The sequence below is a fragment of the Rhinatrema bivittatum genome, chromosome 3, assembly GCF_901001135.1.
Source record: "Rhinatrema bivittatum chromosome 3, aRhiBiv1.1, whole genome shotgun sequence".
Classification (NCBI taxonomy): domain Eukaryota; kingdom Metazoa; phylum Chordata; class Amphibia; order Gymnophiona; family Rhinatrematidae; genus Rhinatrema; species Rhinatrema bivittatum.
This window is the reverse complement of record NC_042617.1, coordinates 319,029,769-319,048,985: the sequence shown is the minus strand read 5'-3', so window position 1 is coordinate 319,048,985 and position 19,217 is coordinate 319,029,769. Positions and strand designations below refer to the sequence as shown.

The following is a 19,217-nucleotide window of genomic DNA, read 5'->3' as shown; positions in this document are numbered from 1 at the left end:
GATTGTGCACTGAGTGAAATCCTGTTAGTTTCATGGAGGGGCCTCTAGTCCTAGGATTATCTGAAAGGATAAATAATGATCCCTAATTACCTGATCCACCTCACTCATTGTTTTATAGACCTCTATCATATCTCCCCTCAGCCCTCTCTTCTCCAAATTGAAGAGTCCTAACCTCTTTAGCCTTTTCTCATAGGAGAATCGTGCCATCCACTTTATCATCTTGGTTGCCCTTCTCTGTACCTTTTGTAATTCAGCTATATCTTTCTTCAGATGTGGTGACCAGAACTGCACCCAGAACTCGAGATAAGGTCACACCATGGAGCAATGCAGAGGCATGATGATATTGTCTCTTTTATTCTCCATTCCTTTCCTAATAATCCCTAGCATTTTATTTCCATTCTTGGCTGTTGCTGCTGCACCCTGAGCAGAAGATTTCAATGTGTTTTCAACAATGACACCTAGATCCTTTTCCTGAGTGGTGATTCCCAAATACAGAACCCAGCTTTTCCCTATGTCCATCAGTTTGCACTTTTCTACATTAAACTTCATCTGGCAATCACTTGCCCAGCCTCCCAAGCTCCTTCTGCAGTTCCTCGCAATCCGCTGCTGTTTTAACAGCTTTGGATAATTTTGTGTCATCTGCAAATGTGATGACGGGGAAAGGGCCCTCCAGCAGAGATTGCGGTTGCCATCCCTGTGACAGATTTTGGGCATGGAGAGCTATGAGAAGGGTGGGCAGTCAGGGAGCCGGTGTGGGGCTGCATGTGGGGGAACTGGTATTCGCATCCAGCCAAGCGCACGAACGTCAGCCCTGCAGGCTCGATGGGCCATTTGGGGTTTTATCTGCTATCATTTACTATGAGGCCCATATTCAAAGGGGTTTGTCTAGTTCAGCACCGCAACGAATGCAAAATCCTTCCAGGCCAGCAGGACCAATCCCCCATCCCCCTCCCAAAATCTGTCAAGATGATGATGTTAGGTTATAGCACCCGAGGGGTCTCTCCCCCCACCAAAGAATTACCGTAAGCTGCAGCCCATACTGGCCCAAAGAACCTCCTCACATCCCTCCAATTCCCGCCCCTTCTAGCCCCCACATGCACACACACCCCCCCCCAAAACCTCCGCTTGTACCACTCCCAGGGAGATGTTGTGTTGATCTGGCGCTCCTGCTGGCTGTGGGGGTGCCGGGTAGGTGGGAGCCTCGGGGTTAGCAGGCTTGCGGCCGACATGGGTTTTGTGCATTCATTGGGTGGGGGGGCTCCTCAGCTGATAGAGCCCGATATGGTAATCCTTTTGGGGAGCAGGAGGAAGGCTTTTGTGGCTGGGAAGCATTTTTTCCCTCCCTGCTTTTACAGTACTTACTTACCCGGCTGTATTTTGACGACAGAAACCCAGATAACCTTAAACCTAAGCGGTTATGTTCTTAGAGAGCCGGTTAGCTTTACAGATTACCCGCATAACTTTAGCTGAGTTTACCCAGCAGGAGACCGGTCCTGCTGAATAGCCCGTGAGAAGGTTTCCAGCTCCATCGAGCAGCGCACAAACCCCTCAGTGCCCGCCCATCCCCAGCAGGGGGGAGCGGAGTGCGGGCAGGCAGTCATTCACCACAGCTGACAATAATAAGGTTAGGGCGGCCTGCCAGAGCACAGCATCAGACCGTGTGCTGGAATACTTTGCAGCATTTCCTCTGTGACAACAGCTGCTTTGTGAAAACGAGATTCTCGGGCTGCTCATGTGGGACTTATCGGCTCGCAACTGCTCATGTCAGCAGTACAAATCACTTCTTTACGGTCCCAGATACTGTCCAGTGTAAGCAGCTGACAAAGCTCAGGCTGAGTTCCATTGGTGTGCAGGCCAGCGCCAGCAGCTAATTAGCTGACATTATTAGGCAAAGGCAGCCATAGGCTTTCATGAGAGTGTAACGGCAGCCTGAACTTCCTAATCTATCTTCCCTCTACTTTGATAATTTTTGAAAGGCAATATAGAACCAGGGGGGGTCACAATATGAAACTCCAAGTGGGACGACATGGAACCAACTTAAGGAAATATTTCTTCAAGGAGAAGGTGATGGATGCCTGGAATGCCCTTCCGGAGGAGGTGGTGAAGAAAGAAATGAATTAAAAAAAGCATGGGCTAAACACTTCAGCTCTCTAAAGCCTAGAACTGGAAATTAAGAAAAGGGTGCATGAGAGGTAACCTGCACGGAGCGGCAGTTACTACCCTTACCATAAGCTAAGGGGGTAACCTGCACGGAGCGGCAGTTACTACCCTTACCATAAGCTATGGGGGTAACCTGCACGGAGCGGCAGTTATTATCCTTACCATAAGCTATGGGGGTAACTTGTACAGAGTGGCAGTTATTGCCTTTAACAGAAACATGGGGGTGATTGCATGGAGCAGCAGTTACTGCCCTTAAAAGAAACATGGGGGTAACCTGCACATGCCTCACCTTTTGCAACCTGCCTCTTGTGAATTTGTAAATAATACACCCCTGTTGACTTATTTTAATGTTGTTACCTATTTTTATTCTACCGACTCTTGTTTATAGCTCTACCAGTTACATGTATTTCTCTTATTTTGTTTCAACCGTTCGGTGTAAACCGATATGATGTGCAAACGAATATCAGTATATAAAAAACTTTAAATAGATAAATAAATAAATAAATAAAATAAATGGAGCAGCAGTTACTACTCTTAACAGAAAGCATGGGGTAACCTGCACAGAGTGGCAGTTACTATCCTTACCATAAGCTATGGGGGTAACGTGCATGGAGTGGCAGTTACTGCCCTTAACTGAAACATGGGGATAACCTGCAGGGAGCGGCAGTTACTACCATAAGAAACTTGTTGGGCAGTCTGGATGGACCATTTGGTCTTTTTCTGCCATCATTACTATGTTACTATTTAATAAGAAAAATTTTTTTTTTACTCAGCACAATTAAGCTTTGGAATTTGTTTTTGGAGGAGGTGGTGAAAGCTATTAGTGCAGCTGCATTTAAAAACAGTTTTGGACAAGATTCTGAAAGAAAAGTCCATAAACCATTATTAATTGCTTTGGGCAATTTTTATTTTTAAAGCGATTAACAAATGAAGATAAATAAATAAATAAGGTGGATCTGGGGAAATCCACTGCTTATCCCTGCTTATCCCCGCTCGCGGCTGCGCATGCATGTTATAAAATCGGGTGTACATTTGTGCGCGCCAGATAGCGCGCACAAATGTATTCCGCGCGCATAGGTTTTAAAATCCGGCCCTTTATCTACAGTACTTTGATTTTCTTACAGCCCATCAAGCGACGAAGTGGTTGAACCTCCACAAAACTGTGAGATGGATGGTGAAATGCTAAGAGAAATTAAGGAAGTTAACCAAATTGGTAGTGCAGTAATAATGGGAGATTTCAATTACCCCAATTTTGACTGGGTAAATGTATCATCAGGACATGCTAGAGAGTTAAATTTCCTGGATGGAATAAAAGACAGTTTTAAGGAGCAATTGGTTCAGGAACCGAGGAGAGAGGGAGCAATTTTAGATCTAATTCTCAGTGAAGCACAGGATTTAGTGATAGAGGTAACGGTGGTGGGGCCACTTGGCAATAGTGATCACAATATGATCAAATTTGAATTAATGATAGGAAGGGGGACAATAAGCAAATCCACGGTTCTAGTGCTAAACTTTCAAAACAAAAACTTTAAAAGGGCTCCAAGGGTGATCTGGGAAACTACAGAACGGTTAGCCTGACTTCAGTGCCAGGAAAAATAGTGGAAAGTGTTCTAAAGATCAAAATCATAGAACATATAGAAAGACATGGTTTAATGGAACAAAGTCAGCATGGCTTTACCCAAGGCAAATCTTGCCTCACAAATCTGCTTCATTTTTTTGAAGGAGTTAATAAACATGTGGATAAAGGTTATGAGAGTATACTCATATACATTAAGACTAACTATATACAGCCCCTAAGGCAGCCCCTACGTAGGGCGAAACTCGGCCTGAGTCGGGTACATATATATGATCGCATCTCCATTCAAATAAAGCTCAAAATTGGACTACCTTTTGGCTTCTAATCCAATCTATTACTCTAACAGCTTGGAGAAGAGACGGCTGAGGGGGGATATGATAGAGGTGTTTAAAATCATGAGAGGTCTAGAACGGGTATATGTGAATCGATTATATACTCTTTCGGATAATAGACTAGGGGGCACTCCATGAAGTTAGCGTGTGACACATTTAAAACTAATCGGAGAAAGTTCTTTTTCTCTCAACGCACAATTAAACTCTGGAATTTGTTTCCAGAGGATGTGGTTAGTGCAGTTAGTGTAGCTGGGTTTAAAGAAGGTTTAGATAAGTTCTTGGAGGAGAAGGTCATTACCTGTTATTAATCAAGCTGACTTACAGGCCGATTCAGTAAAGTCTGCGGGAGAGCGGACAAACGCCTGTTCTCCCGGCGCGTGCGATTCAGTATGCAAATTAGGTGGCACGGTAGAAACAGGCGCTAGGGACACTAGCGTGTCCCTAGCATCTCCTTTTGACCCGGAGCGGCGGCTGTCAGCGGGTTTGACAGCCGATGTTCAATTTTGCCAGCGTCGGTTCTCGAGCCCGCTGACAGCCACGGGCTCAGAAACCGGAAGCTGGCATAATTGAGCATCTGGTTCTCGGCCCGACAGCCGCCGGCCCATTTTACATTTTTTTTTCTTTTTCTTTTTTTTTTTTTTTTTTTAACTTTTTTTACACTTCGGGACCTCCGACTTAATATCGCCATGATATTAAGTTGGAGGGTGCACAGAAAAGCAGTTTTTACTGCTTTTCTGTGCACTTTCCCGGTGCCGGCAGAAACTAGTGCCTACCTTTGGGTAGGCGCTAATTTCTTAAAGTAAAATGTGCGGCTTGGCTGCACATTTTACTTACTGTATCACGCAGGCATACCTAATAGGGCCATCAACACGCATTTGCATGTTGAGGGCGCTATTAGGTGCCGCGGGTTGGACGCGCGTTTTCCTCCCCTTACTGAATAAGGGGTAAGGGAAAACGTGCGTCCAAGGGCAGGTTAACAGTGCGCTCCGTTGGAGCGCACTGTACTGTATCAGCCTGTTAGAAAATAGCCACTGCTATTACTAGCAACGGTAACATGGAATAGACTTAGTTTTTGGGTACGTGCCAGGCACTTATAGCCTGGATTGGTCACTGTGGGAAACAGGATGCTGGGCTTGATGGACCCTTGGTTTGACCCAGTATGGCATGCTCTTATTACAGCACCCCAGTAACTGTGAATCAGATCCAGGTAACTGAGTGGATGAAGCATGAGGGTGCTATTCATCCTGGGTGCAGTGCCACTGTGGCTCTGGCTAATGGCACCCCAGACACTGTACCTATTGCCCATGTATACCTGCACTGGGAATAATGAAGAATATGCCAGTACCAGTGCTGTAATGGAACCAACATGGGTCTAGTGAACATTAGCCTTGTCAGTGGAGCTAATGTTGCTGCCACGGTAACCCGAAATCAGACTTAGAGGGTCCAGAGGCAGAAGGAGCGGAGGTCACCCCTCCAGTTGCAAATCCTTCGCTAATCGTTCTGCCATGATTCCAGATGAGTCAGTCCCTGAGGGGACCAGAGTGGCTGACAAGCCGCTGATGAGAGCACCGACTGATTCAGGCCAATTGTACACGTGTTGCCACAGTAATATACAGACTGATTAACAGAAAAGGATGGGAAAATATTACAAACTGGTAATAAGTCGAGGTAACGGTTACAGAAAGTGCAGCATCAGGGACAGGTCTCAGGTTCTGGTGCCGGTTCGGATTGTCCCTGCTCGTTCATCTCTGGATACCCCAGATTTTTCTCCTCTTTCCCCTGGGATTGTAAGGAGTGTTTCCTGCTGTTTTTTTGTGGGAAGTCTTGAATTTTCTCTCTCAGCTCTGGGAAATGCGCAGCTCTGATCTCTTTGTGTTGTGCACGGCTCAGGAGGGAATGTATTTATGTTTCTCTTTCTCCAGTGTTGCACTGCATGCCGAGTCTGACTCCTTGGGGTTTCCAGTTTAGTTTCTCTTTGCATATTTCTATGTCTGGTCTATGATCTAGTCTGCCTGATTTTTGGATTGATGACGTAGATGAATTATACAGCTATCGTGTATTTTCTGTAAGAGATCTGCAGCAGTTCAGTTTGCCCTGTTTCCCAATTTGTTCCTCTCAGTAGGATGTATATTGGTGTTCTAAGGCAGTGGTTCTCAACCTTTTTTTTTTTCGGGACACACCTGACAGATGGTTCTCACATGTGTGACACACTGAACCAATGACCATCATAGGGCTAAATGTAAAAGTACAGTTTGCATCCACAGGAACCCCGCTGACCCACAATTATGGATGTAAAGCAGAATTATGACATTCCCCGTACAACTCAATTTACAAAAAATATATTCTGGTTCTAGTGTCATCTCAGTAACAGCAACACAAACTCCTAGTACAAGGCTCAATAGCCTTACTTATGAAAGGACAGCAGTTTATCACCAATACATGTTCTCTTGAGAAAATACAACAAATAAGACTGATACAATTGCTTACATGTTAGTAAAATACCTCACCTCGGTCACATACACAGAACTGACCTAGCATACTCCCAGGATCTGCAGTAATGCACATAAACTAATCCGCACACAGTTACACCTGTATTATGGAATGCACTCAAACAGTAACAACCCTACCTATGAAAAGGCAACACTACAAATATTAAATCAGGCCCTAAACACCAATACACCTCCTATTAGGAAAACAGAACTAGCCAAGCAGCTATAGCTCTCAACACAGAAATAACTGTATAACTATACTAATAAGCAGAATAAATGTTTCACAACAACTATAAACAGAATAATATCCAACAATTAAAAACTCATAAAAATTATTTAAAATTCTCCAAACACCAATAAAATATTTCAAAACAGCAGACACATCACATAATATTCAGTAATTAAAATGGCAGACAATCAAGAAAAATAAACTTAAAAAGCCACCTTTACTAACCCCCTCCAGTAGCTCTCCTACTCCTCTTCCATGCAGGCCAGTAGCACACACCAGAAGCAGTAGTGGCTGAAGCTCTGTACTCATGGTCCTCTTCCTTAGGGCCCATGACCAGTCTCTCTGTCTCTCACAAACACACATACCAGTTACACCCCCATGACCAGTTTCTATCTTTCACACACCAATCATCTCCCGACCAGTCTTTCTCTTACACACATACCAGTCACCTTCCCGAACAGTCTCTCTCTCATATGCGTGCACACACACACACACACACACACACACACACTTCCCACTTCCATGTTCTATCTTAAATATACAGGCTTCTCACTCCCATGCTGTGTCTCACACACACCCAGGTTTCTCACTCCTATGCCAGCTCTCGCCACATGCACAGGCTTTTCATTCCCATAATCACTTTCTTTCTCTCTCACACACACATACCAGTCACTCTCACATATGTTTCTGTCTTTCACATACCAGTCTTCTCCTGACCAGTCTTTCTCTTACACACACACACACACCAGTCACCTTCCCGAACAGTCTCTCTCTCATGCACACACACACACACAGGCTTCCCACTCCCAAGTTCTATCTTACATATACAGGCTTCTCACTCCCATGCTGTGTCACACACAGACACACAGGCTTCCCACTCCTATGCTAGCTCTCTCCACATGCACAGGCTTCTCATTCCCATAATCACTTTCTCTCACACACACATACACACCAATCATCTCCTGACCAGTTTTTCTCTTACACACACACACGCCAGTCATCTCCCTGACCAATCACTTTTATTGTCTCTCCTATATACACACACATTACTTCTCTGACCAGTTTCTCTTAATCACACACATGCTCTCTCTCACACACTTACATACATGATCTCAATCAAATGCTCTCACTTACACACACACAGGCTCTCAATCACAGTTACACAAACACTCTCAATCACACATACATTCTCTCACTTACAGACAGGCTGGCTGATTGGCTCTCTCTCACTTCCTGCCCCCCCCCCCCCCCCCCCAGCACAAATACGGTAGTAGATGCAGCAGTCTCCTCCTCCAGCCCCTGCAGGCCAAGAAAGAAGAATCCTATCGGCCACGGGAGGCTAATTCTGCTGTCTCCTGTGCTGATTTCTGGCTGCTTCTGATTTTGCTCCGGGCCCACACTACTGCTAGGGGCTGCTGCTGCCACTGCTACTTTTTCGTGCAGCATGGCTCTTTCTTCCCGCGCACCCCACTGCACATCACTTCCTGTTCCGGGCCAGGGTGGGGGCAGGTGCGGGAAGAAGAAAAGGCCCAGCCGCAGTTGCCAGCCTCCACTAACACTGCTGCCGTTCCCATCCGGGCTTGAACGTGCTGATAGCCCGGGCGGCAACGGCAGCAGTGGAAGATCGTCCTTCTCTTGCTTGGTGAAGGAAGAGGAGGGAAGAGCAGCAGGAGACCGGTAGCACGCGACACACCTGCCGCTGCTCGGATCCCACAACACATTCCTTCAAAAAAAACCCAAAAAAAACGTCAAAACATGGCTTTTTAAAAAAAACTTTCCTGTCAGCTACCTAACTCCTTTCTTCCAGTCACTCTTCAAAAACAACCCCCCTCCTGACCTCTTTTCAACCTCCCCCCCCATCCATTCCACCAACTCCCCTCCTCCCTCATTCCTCCTTCCACCACAAGCTGCACTCCACAACGCTGGCTTAGACAATGCCTCTCCTCACCCCCCTAACTCTTTATTAAATCGACTACCAATCATCGTAATAATCCTTCATAACCCCCAATGTTGCCCACTGAGTATATTCTATCCATTGAATCTAACTATAAAATGTGTAAATACTACCCTATATCAATCTGTATACTGTTAAAATTCTTGTTAATCTTGTATGAATCTAAACCATGTTGTTGCTGCTATTACTTCGTACTATCACTTGTTACCAGTTACTCGTTTTCCTTGCCTGATTCTAAGCCATGCCGTTGCTACTACTTATTACCTAAATTATATTGTTACAGATGATACAAAGTTGCAATGTAAAATAAGAATCCTAACTCTTATTGAATACTGTTGTAATGTAAACCGTTGTGATATGCCAGATCCAACAGCGGAATATATAAAAACACATAAATAAATAAATACATTTATAGGAAAGAAGTCGACAAAAATCAACTGGAGACACACAAAGAGCTGAAGGAACCATGCTTAAGCCTAGATATTAATGGCAAAAGCGGATTACCTTCGACATAGGAAATAAGAAATTAAACCAATCAGAATAGTTTCTCAAAGGAGGAAAAGATCTGATATCTCTTAAAGAAAGCAGTCCCGTCAGTAAAGGACATCCTCTCTCAGCTGCTATCCTGAAGGGACACCATAATCATTGTTTCTTTCTGACTTGCTCTTCCAGTCAGGAAGTTCAAAGCCTGCCTCAGGTAGAGAGGTCTTAGAATACAGCAGTAACGATGCAAGCACATGTGCCTTATTATTTGCTATAGTAGTTAAATAACATAGCCCGGCCAAGATGGCAGAGAAGAGCAGACTGCAAACTTGTGTGCCCATCCACAGCAGGCCTCAGTTCAGGCCCTCAGAGATCTCCTGTTCTTGTCCCAAGGTGGTAAATTGCGGTGCGGTTCGGGTCTAAGTAGTGTAAAGACGTTGAGTAGGCACAGGTAGTATAGTGCACTCTGAGGATAGTGCATTGTCTAAAGGGCTCCATACAGAGTTTGTGTCATTGACTGGGCAGAATGCTTTCACCAGTTTCCTGAAAGACAGACAGCAGATTTGAGGCGAACCTGATGACAGGAGGTGAGGAATTCCATAAGGTCAGAGCTGATCCAGCAAAGATTTTCTTCCTGTTGCTGGACATAATCATTGTTTTTGGGGAGGGCACCTCCAGACATGCCTGACTTTGTGATGTATGTATATAGACATGAAGAAAAGTATTCAGAGCAACTATGCTGCACACCTCTGTGATCAAGTGCGTCTCAGTGCACGAGGGCTCAGAATATTCAAATTACCGCAAACAGGAAAATGTGTTCCCACACAAGGACAGGCAAGAACTAATACTGTATGAACAGGAGCAGAGGATGCCCGGATATGGGAAAGAATCACAGGATCAGCATAGAAACACACACGGGACATCTACCAATGCTCAGTACAGCTCAGATGAGGAAAACAGAACCACAATGAGAAGGGGATGGAGCGATTCCCCTATGAGGAAAGGCTAAAGAGTTTGGGACTCTTCAGCCTGGAGATGAGATGGCGGAGGGGAGATATCATACAGGTCTATCAAATAATGAGTGGCGTGGAATGGATAAATGCGAATCAGTTATTTACTCTTTCCAGTAATACTAGGACTAGGGTACACACAATGAGGTTACTAGGTAATACATTTAAAACTAATAAGAGAAAATATTTTTTTACTCAATGAAAAATTAAGCTCTGGAATTTGTTGCCAGAGGATGTGGTGAAAACTATTTTATAGCTGTGTTTAAAAAAAGGTTTGGAAGAGTTCCTGGAGGAAAGGTCCATTAACCACTATTAAGGTGGAGTTGCAGAAATCTCCTGCTTATTCTTGGGATAAGCAGCTTGGAATCTATCAACCCCTTGGGATCCTGCCAGGTACCTGTGACCTGGATTGGCCACTGTTAGAAACAGGATACTGGGCCTGATGGACCTTTGGTCTGATCCAGTATGGCAAGGCTTCTGTTCTAATGTAACCCCTGGGCTGGAAGTCCTGGATATAAGGTCCCAGAGGCCCTTGTGCACCCCCTTGTGTGCGCCGAGCCGCGCTGCCTTCCCCCGTTCCCTCCAGGCCGCTCTGAAATCGAAGTGGCCTGTGAGGGAACTTCCATTCCCCCTAACCTAAGCTTCTCACCCCTTCCCCTATCCCCCCCCCCCAAATTCTTATTGTACCTTTTCCGCCTGCCTCGAGGCAGGCGCAGATTGCGTGCACCAGCAGCCTGCCAGCACGCGATCCTCTGCCACAGTGGCAAATGGGGCTTTACGCGAGTCGCCGGGCCTTTTGAAAATAGACCCGGCGAGCGTAAGACCGGTTACACGCGTAACCTTTTTAAAATCCGGCCCATAGATTTTACTCTATATCTTTCCATGATGTTGCAGGATTCCCTGAGTGGGGGGAAGACATTTTTTCTAGGACCTGCGCCTTGCATGTACTTATTTCCCAGAATAAAATTCTTATATACAGCAGTAATGAGTGCTGATGTATTTTATGTATTTGGAAACGCACTGAAAGCTGATTTGGTTTCTGAATTATGTGCAATGATTAAATGATCTTTACCGCTGCATTTTTCATGTATGGATGTTACAATCAAGTTTCTTAATACATTTGTGACGTCTTCAGTCTTTTAATTTTTTAATAGATGTATGCAAATTCTTGAAATGTATCTTTTCTCTTCTTTCCCATGCTAAGGGGCAGTTGTACGCTCCCCTCCTATAAAGCTAATGATTTAAGTGTACAATCAATCACACACAGCTCCTAGCTTCCCCATCCCTTTTCTTTCACCTCTCCTGTTCTCTCCATAGTACCAGAAGGACACTTCTTGTACTCCTCTTCTCTCAAAGATCTTCAGCAAATGTACGGGAGCCTCACACTCCTCACTCACCCTCTCTCCTCTGGAAGGCTGCAAGTCATCTCTCCTCGGGATCCAGATGATCCCAGGTTCCTTCGAAGACAGGGAATCTCTCCTTTTCTGGAGACTGAGCCCCCAGTTGAAGGGAACCCAGAACAAGTAACGTAAAAGACATTGCACCAAAAAGGGAAAAACAGATGAGGGTGGAAAATCTCCCAGCTCAGCAAAAAAAAAAAAAAAAAAAGTGGGTCCTCCAAATAAAGGGAGGCTCTCTGAGTCCATATTCTTCCCAGGTCTCACTTCTGAGAAACCCCTTCAACACAATCAAAACAGGGAACAGCTAGCAGCTTGCTGCCCCTGCAAGGGAAACTAAAAGCTTCCACACAGTAAAATGGTGGTGAGAGGGTTCCAGAGCAGAGGAGCTCACCATTTCATGTTTCCCATATTGGGGGGGGGTGAACCACTCACACTATTATTATGCTTCCTTCCCAAACAAGAATTGGTTTAATCTGAACTGGTAGAGAACCAAAGATCAGTACAGAAACACACATAGGAGTGTCCTGTCTCCACAGATGTTTTCTGTTTGTTCATGGTGATCCTGTTTTCACAGCAGCTTTTTCTGTTTCTGTCGCTAATGCTGTGATCATGTTTTTTTCTCTGCATAAAGTTTCTTTGTTTACTTTTTTATGGTGCCAACTGGTGGACAGCCTGCACATTCTCTGCTTCTGCTGTATTCAGTAAAGTTGGCTCTAAAGGGTTAACCTCTGACTTGGGAACAGAGGTTCCTGGGTGTTTTTCAGTCAGCCTTGTCCTGGGTGATTCAGCAGCCAATCTGGACAAGCCCTGCAGAATTATTCTCATTTTACCTATCTTTATTTCTGTGGCTCAGACTGCTCTGATCATTGTTATCTTAAAGTTTATGCACAGTAAGACTCTGTTTTTTCTGTTAATAAAGTTTGGAGTAGAAGAAGTGCCTCTTCTGTCTGTATAAATTGCTCTTAGCTGTAAGCTAAGCTGTATAAATTGCACTTACGCTAGAGAAAGGTATGAAATTGTCAGAGACCAGTATCATGAGAAACCAAACAAAGCCTGGAAAAGGACTCAGAATAATGTGTGTAAGAGGCATTGCTCCTAATGTCCCCCTATTTACCTGTGCTGGACCAGGCTAGCTGCCTGGTCCACCTTAAATCCACTAAGGAGTGTATGCTCTATGGACGGGATCCTGTGGGGGAGGTGGGGCTCAGAGGGCAAAACCAGAGACTGGGGAATAAGAGCTGGGATCCAGGTGGGGATAACCAGGCCTAGGTCTCCAGGAGGAAGGCAGCTCCTGGGCTTAAAACTGCCCAAACACTGAGCTGAGAGTAGAGAGAGTACACTGTCTGAAGGTAAAGTCAGTCTACTGCTGTGTATATGATTGAAGCTGGGAATAAAGTTCATGTTTTAAGAAAGGCTGGAGTCAGACTGGATTTCTGCCTCCAGGCCTGTGGGACTCACCACTTGTTCCCACAGTGTGTAACATTACAAGTACAGCAAGAATGCAAGCTGTGAGCCAGTTCAGGTGTGCTTACAGACGCTACCAATTCCGCTTGTGAGAATAGCTCACTTTCCTAACATGAATGAGTTTGGAAGAAAGCTTACCCACATAGAGATGAGACAGCAGAAAAAGATGGTCTGCCCATCCCCGCCAATCAATTTAACTTTATAATTCCCATCACTCCCTCGGAGATCTCCTGTGCTTATCGCATTCATTCTTGAATTCAGATACTGGTTTTTTATGTCCACCACTTCCACTGGGAGGCTGTTCCACACATCCACCACCCTCTCTGTAAAGAAATATTTCCTAAGATTACTCCTGAGGCTACCACCTTTCACCCTCATCCCATGACCTTACCATTGAAAAAGGCTCACCACCAGTGCATGGAAACCTTGGAGATATTTGAATGTCTCTATCCTATCTCGCCTTTCCTGCAGGATGTACATGTTTAGATCTTTAAGCCTATCCCCATATGCTTTAGAACGAAGATCACTGACCTTTTTAGTAGCCTCCCTCTGGACCGGCTCCATCCTGTTTATATCCTTCTGAAGGTGTGGCTTCCAGAATTGTACTCAGTATTCCAAGTGAGGTCTCACCAGGAACCTATACAAGGACAATATCACCTCCCTTCTTCTGCTGACCATTCCCATCCCTATGCAGCCAAGCATCTTTCTGACTTTTACCATCGCTTTATCCACCTGTTTAGACAACTTAAGATCATCAGATACAGTCACCCCCGATCCCACTCTTCCTTTGTGCTTAGAAGAATTTCGCCCCCAATACTGTATCTCTCCCTTGGGTTTTTGCATGCTGTATGCATTACTCTGCATTGTTTAGCATTAAATCTTGGCTGCCAGTCCCTAGACTCTTCCTCAAGCTTCGCTAGGTCCCTTCTCATGTTTTCCACACCTTCCTGGCTGCACACATACCACAGACATGCTTATAGGGAAGGCTGCATGCATACCACAGGCTTGCAGAGCAGGCTGCGTGAATATTTCAGGGTTTCAGAGCTGAGCAGCATGTGGACGATAAGCAGTGCATCTTTTGAATGAGAAGACCCTAATAATCATCATAACGAGGGCTGCATTTAGAGCTTAGGCTACTTAGGCTCAGATGGAAGAAGAGATGAGTAAAAAATGTGCACTGAACCCTCAGCACACACTTGGTTTACTCACGCACTAAGAAAACACTAAGCTAATGACACACAGGGCTGGCTGGAGGCATTAGGTGACAAGGCGGCTGCCTAGGGTGCCGTAAGCAGGCAGGACACCGCGGGCGCTGCAGTCAATGTGAAGGCATCACACATCACGATGCATACATTGCCGAGATCGCCGGAGAGAGAAGCTCACGAGGTACGGTGACTGAACATCTTGCACCAGCACGGATGACATGCTAAAGCATCCAGGGTTTAAAGAAGCAATCTAACCCTAATATATGTGCTTTATGGACTCAAATGCTGAGTGCAGGACCCCAGAAACTTTACTCCATCTCTGACCAGGACATCTCCTTGAGCTGGGGAGAATAGCTCCTGCGATAAGAACATAAGAAATTGCCATACTGGGTCAGACCAAGGGTCCATCAAGCCCAGCATCCTGTTTCCAACAGTGGCCAATCCAGGCCACAAGAACCTGGCAAGTACCCAAACACTAAGAAGACCCCATGCTACTGATGCACTTAATAGCAGTGGCTACTTTCTAAGTCAACTTGATTAATAGCAATTAATGGACTTCTCCTCCAAGAATTTATCCAAACCTTTTTTAAACCCAGCTACACTAATTGAACTAACCACATCCTCTGGCAACAAATTCCAGAGTTTAATTGTGCGTTGAGTGAAAAAGAACTTTCTCCGATTAGTTTTAAATGTGCTATACTCTACCTTCATGGAGTGCCCCTACAGTCCTTCTATTATCGAAAAGAGTAAATAACCGATTTACATCTACCCATTCTAGACCTCTCATGATTTTAAAGACCTTTATCATATCCCCCCTCAGCCGTCTCTTCTCCAAGCTGAACAGTCCTAACTTCTTGACTAACATAGCATTTGCATGGAGCAACTCTAATTGTTGCACACAGTTTCAGTCACATTTGTGTGAACATTTTTTTTGTGCACTACACTCCTTGTTAAATGTTGAATTAAGTTGTGTGCACAAAAATGTGCACACAAGCACACGTGAACATAGCGAGTGCAGCTCTCCATGCAGAAACCGTAGAGAGCGAGGCAGCTTCCCAGCACAGGCCCAGCCCTGCCTCTCCTCTGCAGGCTCCCTTACAGATGCACCCAGAAACTCTGTGTAATTCTTTCCAGCCCGCGGAGCATCACAGGCTTGCCCATTCTCACAAACGTGGCATGCGCCGAGAGCCTTCTCAGTCTTGGTCAGGGCTGCCGGAAGAATGTGGCCTGCATCTGCATCAGCTGCAGTCCTGGTGAAATGCTGACTGATCCGGCGCCATTCAAGCGGGAGGCAGGTGAATCCGGAGAGCAGGAAAGCCCTGTGGTATTCTTGCCAAGAGGGCTCGGAGCAGACACAAATACCCAGGGGTCCAGAAAAATGTCTCACTGTGACAGCCCTGCCCCTGTGGCTCCATATCTGCTTCGGGTCCGGGTATCCTGAGTCCAGGAGCCCTGCTGCCTGCCTCTGGGGGCGCCAGCATCCCTTCTATCAGACAGGCCTCTTCCCATTCTGGGCTAAAAATGTGGCCATTTTCCGACCCACTCCCGAGCCCCGATTTAAGCAGCTCCTTCTTTCACATACTAAATGCTTTCTTCAGCTTTTCTGTCCTTCCTCCCGACCCCCCAACCAAAGCCTGTGCCTGGATTCCAGCCTCAGATCTACTCACGGAAGGGGGGGGGGGGGGGTGCGTTCGATCTTCAGGGAGAGAGAGGGACGGTCACGGCTGCAGCCACGCCGTCCCCTGCTGGCAGAATTGGCAGGACCGAGGGCTTCCGTCTCCAGAGGAGACCTCCCTCCAGCCTTCAACCAGTGGGCACCCACGCAAGCAGGCTGGGAGGTGAAGGAGGACGACAGAGAGCAAAGGGAAAACTCACATGATTAGGAAGTGCAGAAGGTGGTGTTTTCCCCGAACGGCTTTCTAACGCCCGATACAGGTGTTTCCACGCTCTCGTGTTGGGATCCGAGTGACCCAGACAGTGCATGCCTGACCTTCTCACTCTCATTACCAGGGAAGGCCCCCGCTTACCAGAGTGTCTCCCCTTGACTACTGCAAGTCTACGCACATCTCATGGGCTTCAGAGCCGGTGAAAGACCCTGCAGCAAGAGAAACAGGAATTGGGCCTGGCTCGTGTCGCCCAAGTTCAAGCAGGACAGCAGATTAGGGCAGATCAGCGCCGGGAAAAATCCTGGAAACTATTCTGAAGAACAAAATCGCAGAACATCTAGATAGAAGTGGAGCCCCCCTCTTCCATGGGGGGTGGGGGTCATCTTCGGAGGTGATGAGTTACACTGCTCAGCCCCGGGAGAAGTAAAAGTCATAAGAACATAAGAAATTGCCATGCTGGGTCAGACCAAGGGTCCATCAAGCCCAGCATCCTGTTTCCAACAGAGGCCAAACCAGGCCACAAGAACCTGGCAATTACCCAAACACTAAGAAGATCCCATGCTACTGATGCAATTAATAGCAGTGGCTATTCCCTAAGTAAACTTGATTAATAGCCGTTAATGGACTTCTCCTCCAAGAACTTATCCAAACCTTTTTTTAAATTCCACCAGGCAGTGGTGCGGAGGGGCGGCCCACCAGTACCGGGCACCTTTAGGGGAAATCGCTGAGAGAAAAAGAGACCAAAAAGACCAAAAAAATTGAAAAAACACTTCGCTCTGAAACTGAGAATGCTGTGAACTCAGGGATGAAGAGACCCACCCCCCCTGACGTCATCACGCTACGCTTATTTTAATTCCCTTAAGTTTTCCTTTGTTAATTAACCTTTTTCATAGTGTTTAGTAATCCTTTGTTTATTAAATATGTTCAATGTATTTGACTTAGGAAACCTATTTTCCTGCATACTCTGTTTTTAATGTAAACCGGTATGATTTGTATCTGATACAAGAATGTTGGTATATAAAAATGCAAAATAAATAAATAAATAAATCCAGCTACACTAACTGCACTAACCACATCCTCTGGCAACAAATTCCAGAGCTTAATTGTGCTTTGAGTGAAAATGAACTTTCTCCGATTAGTCTTAAATGTGCTACTTGCTAACTTCATGGAGTGCCCCCTAGTCCTTCTATTATCCGAAAGAGTAAATAACCAATTCACATTTACCCATTCTAGACCTCTCATGATCTTAAAGATCTCTATCATATCCCCCTCAGCCGTCTCTTCTCCAAGCTGAACAGCCCTATCCTCTTCAGTCTTTCCTCATAGGGGAGCTGTTCCATTCCCCTTTATCATTTTGGTTGCCCTTCTCTGTACCTTCTCCATCGCAACTATATCTTTTTTGAGATGCGACGACCAGAATTGTACACTGTATTCAAGGTGCGGTCTCACCATGGAGCGATACAGAGGCATTATGACATTTTCTGTTTTATTAACCATTCCCTTCTGTTGGGACCGTCGCTGCCCGACGTCTCCACTACGCCCACTTACCGGTTTGGCGACTCCCTCTTTGCCTGTGGGAAGTTTGGCTGCCATGGCATCCTCTTGCCGTTCTCCTCCGGCGTCCCCGGATTGTCTAGACGCTGCACACCGCCATGTTTCCATGGAGTCTAAGGGCGTGCGCGCGGTGCGGCCCCGACCTAAGTATCAGCAGTGGCGCGAACCTCAGGAGAGTCCCCCTGAGATGACGTCATCCGCACCGGATATTTAAGGTCTCTGAAATCGCTAACGTATCGAGTTAGCAAAGGTTAGCAAGGACATGGGTTTCTCTACCTAAGCTTCTCTGCCTCCATGGACTTCCCAGGGTACCCGCTCCTCGGGGAACTCGTTTCTCTTTTGCTTTTCAGATCGCAGCCTGGAACTGGTACTCGCTCCTCGAGGACCTACTTCATTCCAGCTCCTGGGCTGCTTCTAAGAGACCTTTGTGTGAGTGTTACCATCAAGGTTCTGTTCCTGAACTCTGCATACCCTGCCTACTCCCTATATTCAGTTTCTCTACAGCTCAGTTATCCAGGATCGCTGTTCCAGTATCTGAGGGACTACAGCCCAGCCGGGCAATTCTGCTCACTACTGCCACCTCTGGTGGTTCAATATACTGTTTAATAAAAGAACTAGAGTGTGTCTGTCTCCAAACTCTGAGCCTGACCGGTGGTCCCTCTCGGGATCTTCCCCCGGGAGCGTGGTCATCTGCCATTGGCCCAAGGATCCACTCACAACTACCTCAAACACTATCACCGTCCTAATAATTCCTAACATTCTGTTTGCTTTTTTGACTGCTGCAGCACACTGAGCCGACGATTTTAAAGTATTATCCACTATGACACCTAGATCTCTTTCCTGGGTGGTATCTCCTGATATGGAACCTAAGATTGTGTAACTATAGCATGGGTTATTTTTCCCTATATGCAACACCTTGCACTTATCCACATTAAATTTCATCTGCCATTTGGGAGCCCAGTCTTCCAGTCTTTTTGTGGATGCAAATAGGTTAAAAGACAGGAAACAGAGAGTAAGATTAAATAGTCAGTTTTCACAGTGGAAAAAGGTAAACAGTGGAGTGCCTCAGGGATCTGTACTTGGACCAGTGGAAAGCAAACAGAATGTTAGGAATTATTAGGAAGGGAATGGCGAATAAAACGGAAAATGTCATAATGCCTCTGTATCGCTCCATGGTGAGACCATACCTTGAGTACTGTGTACAATTCTGGTCGCTGCATCTAAAAAAAGATATAGTTGCAATGGAGAAGGTACAGAGAAGAGCGACCAAAATGATAAAGGGGATGGAACAGCTCCCTTATGAGGAAAGGCTGAAGAGGTTAGGGATGTTCAGCTTGGAGATGATCCTTCAAAAACCACTAACCACAAAGTGAAACCAATCACTGTGGTGAGCCAGTGAGAGAATTGTTTGGCTCTGTAGCTCACCACAGTGGTTGGTTTTGCACTGGGCTAACGCCTGTTTCTTATGAGATGTA

The 19,217-nt window shown here is 45.9% G+C and overlaps 1 protein-coding gene across 4 annotated transcripts in view; it reads right to left on the bottom strand.

Moving 5' to 3' along the window:
* Positions 1 to 19,217, bottom strand: part of FYN (FYN proto-oncogene, Src family tyrosine kinase) — a 123,414-nt gene that overhangs the window by 64,996 nt on the left and 39,201 nt on the right. The window lies entirely within an intron of this gene.